Source organism: Camellia sinensis, chromosome 6, assembly GCF_055761805.1.
Source record: "Camellia sinensis isolate YWXY chromosome 6, ASM5576180v1, whole genome shotgun sequence".
In the NCBI taxonomy this organism is placed as follows: domain Eukaryota; kingdom Viridiplantae; phylum Streptophyta; class Magnoliopsida; order Ericales; family Theaceae; genus Camellia; species Camellia sinensis.
In genome coordinates this window covers 148,055,360-148,062,397 of record NC_138966.1, presented here as the reverse complement: position 1 = coordinate 148,062,397, position 7,038 = coordinate 148,055,360, and the positions used below count along the sequence as shown (strand labels likewise).

Here is a 7,038-nt window from a genome sequence, read left to right as displayed (position 1 = left end):
TGAATGGAAGAAACTCTAGTTCTTGACGTTAAGAGAGTGAGAGGTTACACTGAGAGAGTGGTGGTCCCGACGCCAACGGGGCTGGTGGTCTTCGGCAATGGCTGAAGCTCCAGCTATGGTGGAAGAGAGGAGGGAGGAGAAGAGAAGAGCAAGAGCAAGAGCACGACCCAGAGAGGGAGGCCAACTGGCTTCGGGACTGTTGGACTACTCTGACTTTGCTCTGTTTGGTAACCGAGTACACTGGTTGCCTAATTTAAGAGAAAAATTATTTAATAACTTAGTTATGACCTGGTTATGAAGTAATATGGTATAAGTAAATAATTGAATATAACTAAGTTATGAGTTAATATGGTGATAGTTATGACTAATATGGTATAGGTTATGATATAAAATCATATAAGTTCATAACTAAATGTATGGTACACCAAAATGTACCATAGCATCACCCATATTGTAATACCAAAATTATTCATTAAAATATAAAATAAAAAAAAATCTCACTTATATTTCTCTTTCATTTTTTTCTTTGTTTTTGTTTTTTTTCCTTTTTTTTAAGCATCTAAATAATAAAAAGAGAAAATCATGTCTTTTCTATTGCCACTACCCTTTGTTTTCTTTTCTTATCTTTTTCCTCCTAAGATACCCATGTCGTCTACAAAGTCAAGTATTTCTTCTCCAAAAACGAAGCCTAATTCATTCATAGAGTGAAGCTTTTGCTGAAATCTGACAAAAGCAACAAAAGCAATTCCCGGGGTTTGGTTTAGGGATCTTCATATCCATTTCTTCTTTGCAGAGTTGCTCATCATCGATCTCTGCTTGGTTGATGGTATGTATGTTTCTACAACCCATTGCTATCTTTTTCTGTTTGGATCATGATTTAAGTAACGCATCCACGAATCTCTACTCAAATCCATAAAGGATGATGTTGTTGTGTTTGTATTTCTTTTACACCGAAATAAATAAATATATATCTATCTATACTATATATGAAATGAACACCCTCCTCAACTTCTTATGCTGTCAAGTGTTCACTTTTTAATTTAAAACAAAAAAATTAGATAAACGGAAAGAGCAAGTTTCAAACCTTAACCATCGATCAAATAAAGAAAACACTTATTATATAAGTGACATACAATATATAGTAAAATTTTGGTTTTATTTTTACTTGAATTACACACGCATCGCGTGTGTGCCAACCACTAGTATATATATGTTATCATTGATCGTAATTGTGTCTATACCATTTGTATTAATTTCTTTTGCTTTAGCTTAGTTTTACTAAAAAGAGTTGATATAGTTATGTCAAATTTATAGAGTTTATAATTTTTTCAAACTCAGTCGAAATCAATGGGATTTATAGTAATTATTATTAATTTTTCAGCTTGATTGGACCATCTAATTACAAGGTCACATGGCCTGACTTGTTTCCTTAAATATGATTATATTAGACCCTGGGAATGTTGTCTGGTTGGTTTGGTTTGATTTGGTTTTCATAATTAATTTTTTGAACTTTTTCCAAACAAATTAAAATAAAAATAATTTGGTGAAAAATTGGGGGAAAAAAAAAAGGCATCAATGATAATAAAAATGTGGACCAATCATTTTTTTTTTTTTTACTTTATAAATGACTTTACCATCTACTTTAGAGGACCCAAACTCCATCTAATTTCCTTTGTATGTGGACACAATCACACACTAAGGCCTTGTTTGGGGAGTGGCTATTATAGCCAAAAAGTCAAAAAGTTACTATAAGTTGTCACATCACCCTCTCTACTTTTCTGCACATCTTTTCGTAAAAAGTCAAAAAATTACTAAAATAGTCTATTCCCAAACGAGGCCTAAGCCTAATTGGAACTAATCGTGATGGTATGTTTAGTGCAGGGATATAAGTAATGGTAGAAAGAGCAGTGAGCTCTGTTATTCAATATTTGGCGCCATTGTTAACTGGAGAAGTAAAGTTGTTGAAGGGTGTCCACAAGGAAATTGTCAGTATCAAAGCTGAATTGGAGCGCGTACACTCTTTCTTAGAAGATGCAGAATCAAGAGCAGAAAAGGGAGATAAAGGCGTGAAAACATGGGTGAAACAAGTAAGGGAAGTTTCTTATCAGATAGAAGACGTTATCGATGAACACATTCTCTTTGTCTTGCCAAAACAACCTGGACTAGTTGGTTCCTTGCGTAAGGTTACTCGAACGAGCACTAAGCTAAAGCCACGACATGAGATAGCTTCTCAAATCCAAGACATCATGACTACAATCTGTGAGATCCAGGAAGGAGCTGTTCGATATGGATTCCGTACTAGTACTTCCTCAGAAAATAGCAGCACCAGCACTAGCAGCATCACCAAGGACAACATGTGGCGTGACCCTTAACTGCTTCCCTTTTCATAGGGGATGACGAAGTCGTTGGCATTGAATCTCCCAAATATGAACTGATAAGCAAATTGGTTGACCAAAATCAATCACAACGAGCAGTGATCTCGGTGGTTGGGATGGGTGGAATTGGCAAGACCATTCTTGCCAAGAAAGTTTACGACAGCCAAGAAGTGGATGCACACTTCAACTACAAAGCATGGATTACTGTCTCTCAATCATACAAGCCTGAGGAGCTCCTCAAAACAATGATAAAGCAGCTATCAGGAAATCATGCTCTACCTGATGAGGGAATTGATTCAATCATTGCCATGCTAAGAGGATATTTATCCGAAAAGAGGTACATCATTGTGTTTGATGATGTATGGGAAACTGATTTTTGGCGATCCATAACACATGCTTTACCCAAGAATAGTAAAGGCAGTAGGGTAATCATCACCACACGCAATAGACAGGTTGCTGGTTTTTGCAAAGAAACTTCAGTGGATCATGTCCACGAGCATCAAGCCTTATCTGAAGAGAAGGCTTAGGAGCTCTTTTGCAAGAAAGCCTTCCAATTGGACTTTGGGGGTCATTGTCCCCTTGAGTTGAAAGAAATTTCACATGAAATTGTGAGAAAGTGTGAAGGATTGCCACTTGCAATTGTGGCAATAGGTGGTCTCTTGTCCACCAAAGACAAGGTTATATCTGAATGGCAGAAATTCTATGGTGGCATGGGCACTGAGTTTGAAAGGAATCCTAATCTTACAAGCATCAGAAAAATTTTGTTGTTCAGTTATAATGATCTGCCTCACTACCTCAAATCTTGTTTCTTGTACTTTGGCATAATGCCAGAGGACTACTTCATTTATTGTGGAAGACTAATTGGGCTATGGATAGCTGAGGGTTTCGTTGAAAGGCAGAAGGGAAAAACAAAGGAAGAAGTTGCGGAAGAATACTTGAATGAGTTGATCCATAGACGCTTAGTTCAAGTGTCAACAACAAAATTTGATGGAAAAGTTGAAAAGTGTCGGGTACATGATGTAGTGCGTGAGATTATTCTCTCAATGTCTGAGGAGTTTAGATTGTGTCAAATTTTGGAAAAAGAGAATTCAAGTTTCAATGACACAACTCGGTGGCTATCTATGCATATGCATTATTGCAACATGGATAAGGTTATGGAAAGCATTGGTAAATCCCCAGTTCGTTCTGTTTTTCTTTTTCAAAAGGGAGAGCTGCCAAAGAAGCCCTTATTGGGTACAGTAGCTGCAAATTTCAAGCTTTTGAAAGTGCTGGATCTTGAGGATGCTCCTTTGGATCAACTTGATGAAGAAGTGGGAAATCTATTTCTTTTGAGATACCTAAGCATAGTGAGCACAAAAATGAAGACAATTCCAAAGTCCATAGGCAAGTGGCAAAACTTACGGACTTTGGATCTGAAATATTCCCCCGTGAGTGAGCTCCCATTTGATATCAGCAGGCTCTGTAAGTTGCGACATCTTCTTACCTATTCTCATAAGAATGAATATGAATCCTTGGTGGATTATGTAGCGGGAGTGAAGATACATGGAGGGATTGGGGGTTTAGAGGAGCTGCAAAATTTGTGTTTTGTGGAGACAAATCATGGCCTAATTAAAGAGCTTGAGAAATTGAGGCAGCTAAGGAAGTTGGGAATTGTGAAATTGGAAAGAGAACATGGGAGGGGTCTATGTGCAGCCATTGAGAAGATGAAATACCTTCAAGATTTGTGGGTAATGGCCTCAAGTGGTGATGAGATTATGGATTTACAGTATATATCATCATCTCCACCTCAATATCTTCAACATCTCAACTTGGGTGGACGTTTAGAGAAGTTGCCCAACTGGATCCCGAAACTTCAAAATTTAGTGACATTACTTCTATCGGGTTCAGGTTTGACCAAGAACAATCATCTAAAAGCCCTTCAAGTCTTGCCTAGTTTAGTAAGTCTCGGTCTTTGGGATGCATATGATGGGGAGCAGTTGTATTTTGAGGTCGGAAGGTTTCAAAAACTCAAGTTACTAACTCTGATAGGGTGCAAGGGATTGAATTCGGTGATAATAGAGGAAGGAGCGTTGCCTCTTCTTGAATATCTAGCGATTGAGCCTAGCCCGCTACTAAAGGAGGTACTATCTGGCATCCACCATCTCAGAAACCTCAAAACTCTTGAGTTTGTTGGTATGCCAGAAGAATTCATAGATAGAATGGAACCCAAACCCAACCAAGGAAAAGACCACTGGATTGTCGAGCATATCCCTGATGTCTCGCTCTGGTCCCGAATCGGAAAACAAATTTCTTATACTAAAATCGACAGTCTTGAAGAATATTTCAATCGGAAGGTGGAAAACGCAAGGGTTAGGGAAGCTAAAAATGAATCTCAAAGTTGAATGCTAATTCAATTAACTTTTAGGTATGCTCTCCACTGAATTGCTGTGTAGCGACTTTTAACTATTTTAACTAGTTCCCAAATCACTCACTTTATGAAATGTTTCTTTCTCTTAGCATATTTTAATTTAGGGAAAATTATAAAAAAGAAAAAAAAAATCCTTTTTATCCTTGTAATCAAATAAATTATATTTTTTTAATTTTATCAATTTAAATATTAAAATTTTAATTTGTTTTCAATAGAAATCATCTGTCTATTTCAATTAAGTAAAAATGAGAAAAAAATGGTTTTTCAATCATTAAAATCAACTGAAAAAATATATATTTTGATATTTTGTGTACACCTACCCTAGTTTAATAACTAAAGTATCATTTTTCCTTCAATTTTACTTAACGAAAATAGCCTCATGGTTTAACAAGTTTAGGATTTAATTTGATAAATTTAAAAATAATTTTTTTTTTAACAATGATCAAATTTTGAATTTTTTTTGTAATTTTTTTCTTTAACTTAATGTCATAGATATATTTGATTTAGAGCCCAATTGCAACTTTATTTTTTGACTATTTTATTATTAGTCAAAACATCAATAAAAAGTTAAAAAGTCATTAAAAAAATTAAAAACTTAATAAATTGCTAAAAAAATAAGAACTCACAACTTTCAATATAACTTAAAAAAATTCATTCTCATTAACATTTTTTCATCTCATAAAAAAGTTTTAAAAAAAATACTTCAAAAAATCATTAAAAAACGATTTTTGGGTTTGAAATTTGGACCATTTATATAAAGGAAAAAAAAAACACTAAAAAGATATGCTCCTTAAGGAGAACCTATGGAATAATTATTTCTTTTCATCACATCTCATAACCAAATATAATATTAAGTTTTAGGATAGTGTTATGGTACACACCTCTCAAAAGGTGTGTATCACATGCACCTTTGTTACGTATTTTTGTAATAAATATTACGTATTTTCTTAATAGAGTTACGATAATTTGTGATTCAAAAATCAAGTTGCACATCTTGTGGTAATATTATGTATTTTTGTGGTTAAATTTTTTTGGATAAACAAATGTAGCATTATTACAAGATGCATAATTTCATTTTTAAATCAAAATTTATTGTAACACTATCAAAACAATATATAATATTTACCACAAAAATAGATAACAAACACCATAAAAATACATGACATGGTGCATATGATACATACCCTTGAGGGGATGTGTACCATAAAAATTTCCTAAGTTTTAACAATCTTTATTTAAAGTCTAAAAAGTTATACTCCTCATTTAAAAGTTAAAATAAATAAATAAATAAATAATCTTTCTTATCTTTGATATCAAGAAAAAGATCATTGTTAAAAATCTTCAATCGTAGATACTAAAAACATACTTCTTATCAAAGGCTTGTAACAAAACGTTTGGACTAAAGAACCCATAAAAAACTCTTTTGATTACACAAAATTTAATTAGTATTATTAAAATATAAAAATGATTTTATTGAGATTTTATTTTAGGCCTTATTAAAAGTTTGGCCAACCTTATCACCACTTACCATCTACACTATTAACATCACCACTTCTGTTACAATCACTGCCACCACTACACCTCCGCTCACTTTCCCACCTCCTACACCACTATCACAACCACTAACGTACCATCATTTTTAAGGTCAGAGTCACAAAAAGTAAATTTTTTTATCAAAACAAAATAAGTCTAAATCACTTGTACATTTAGTACTCATATTGTTCATTGATATGTTGCATCTCCTTACATTTAGTATATGTTTGTAATTGTTAGGTCTTTTGCTGCAGGCGCTTATCGTGGAAGGAAATTCAATTGCAGAGGCAACCACAAACAAACAAAGATTGCCATCTCTGCCAACATGGACATGTTTATTATGGTATTTTACTTTTTTTTATTTTTAATATGTTGTTGTTTGCCAAGACAATGTACTGGATTTCTGTCATCAAGACTTATTTCATGATTACCACACCTACGTAACTTTAATTTAGACAAACTTATGGTCATACATTCCTTCTTGTTGTATCTCTAATCTAAATTTTGTTTTTGTTGTTTTCTTTCTACTTTTTTTTATTCTTCATTATGTAATATAGAGCTAATGTTTTGCATAAGAATGTAGTAACATCACTGAACTTTTAGTGACTGCTGTATTTTTAGGGAAGAATTATTTCCCAGATATCATACGACTTGGCAGTTCAGGCATACTTTGGCCACCTCATGCGTTGCCTATTCCATCTCTCTATTTATTCATATCTATAT

At 33.9% G+C, this 7,038-nt stretch overlaps 1 pseudogene across 1 annotated transcript; it reads left to right on the top strand.

Annotated features, from left to right (window-relative positions):
- Positions 1-589: 589 nt before the first annotated feature.
- Positions 590-6,775, top strand: LOC145792960 (disease resistance protein RPM1-like; annotated as a pseudogene). The gene is made up of 3 exons (XR_014333290.1): positions 590-826; positions 1,877-4,779; positions 6,570-6,775. The product of XR_014333290.1 is annotated as a disease resistance protein RPM1-like (transcript).
- The last annotated feature ends 263 nt before the right edge of the window (positions 6,776-7,038 follow it).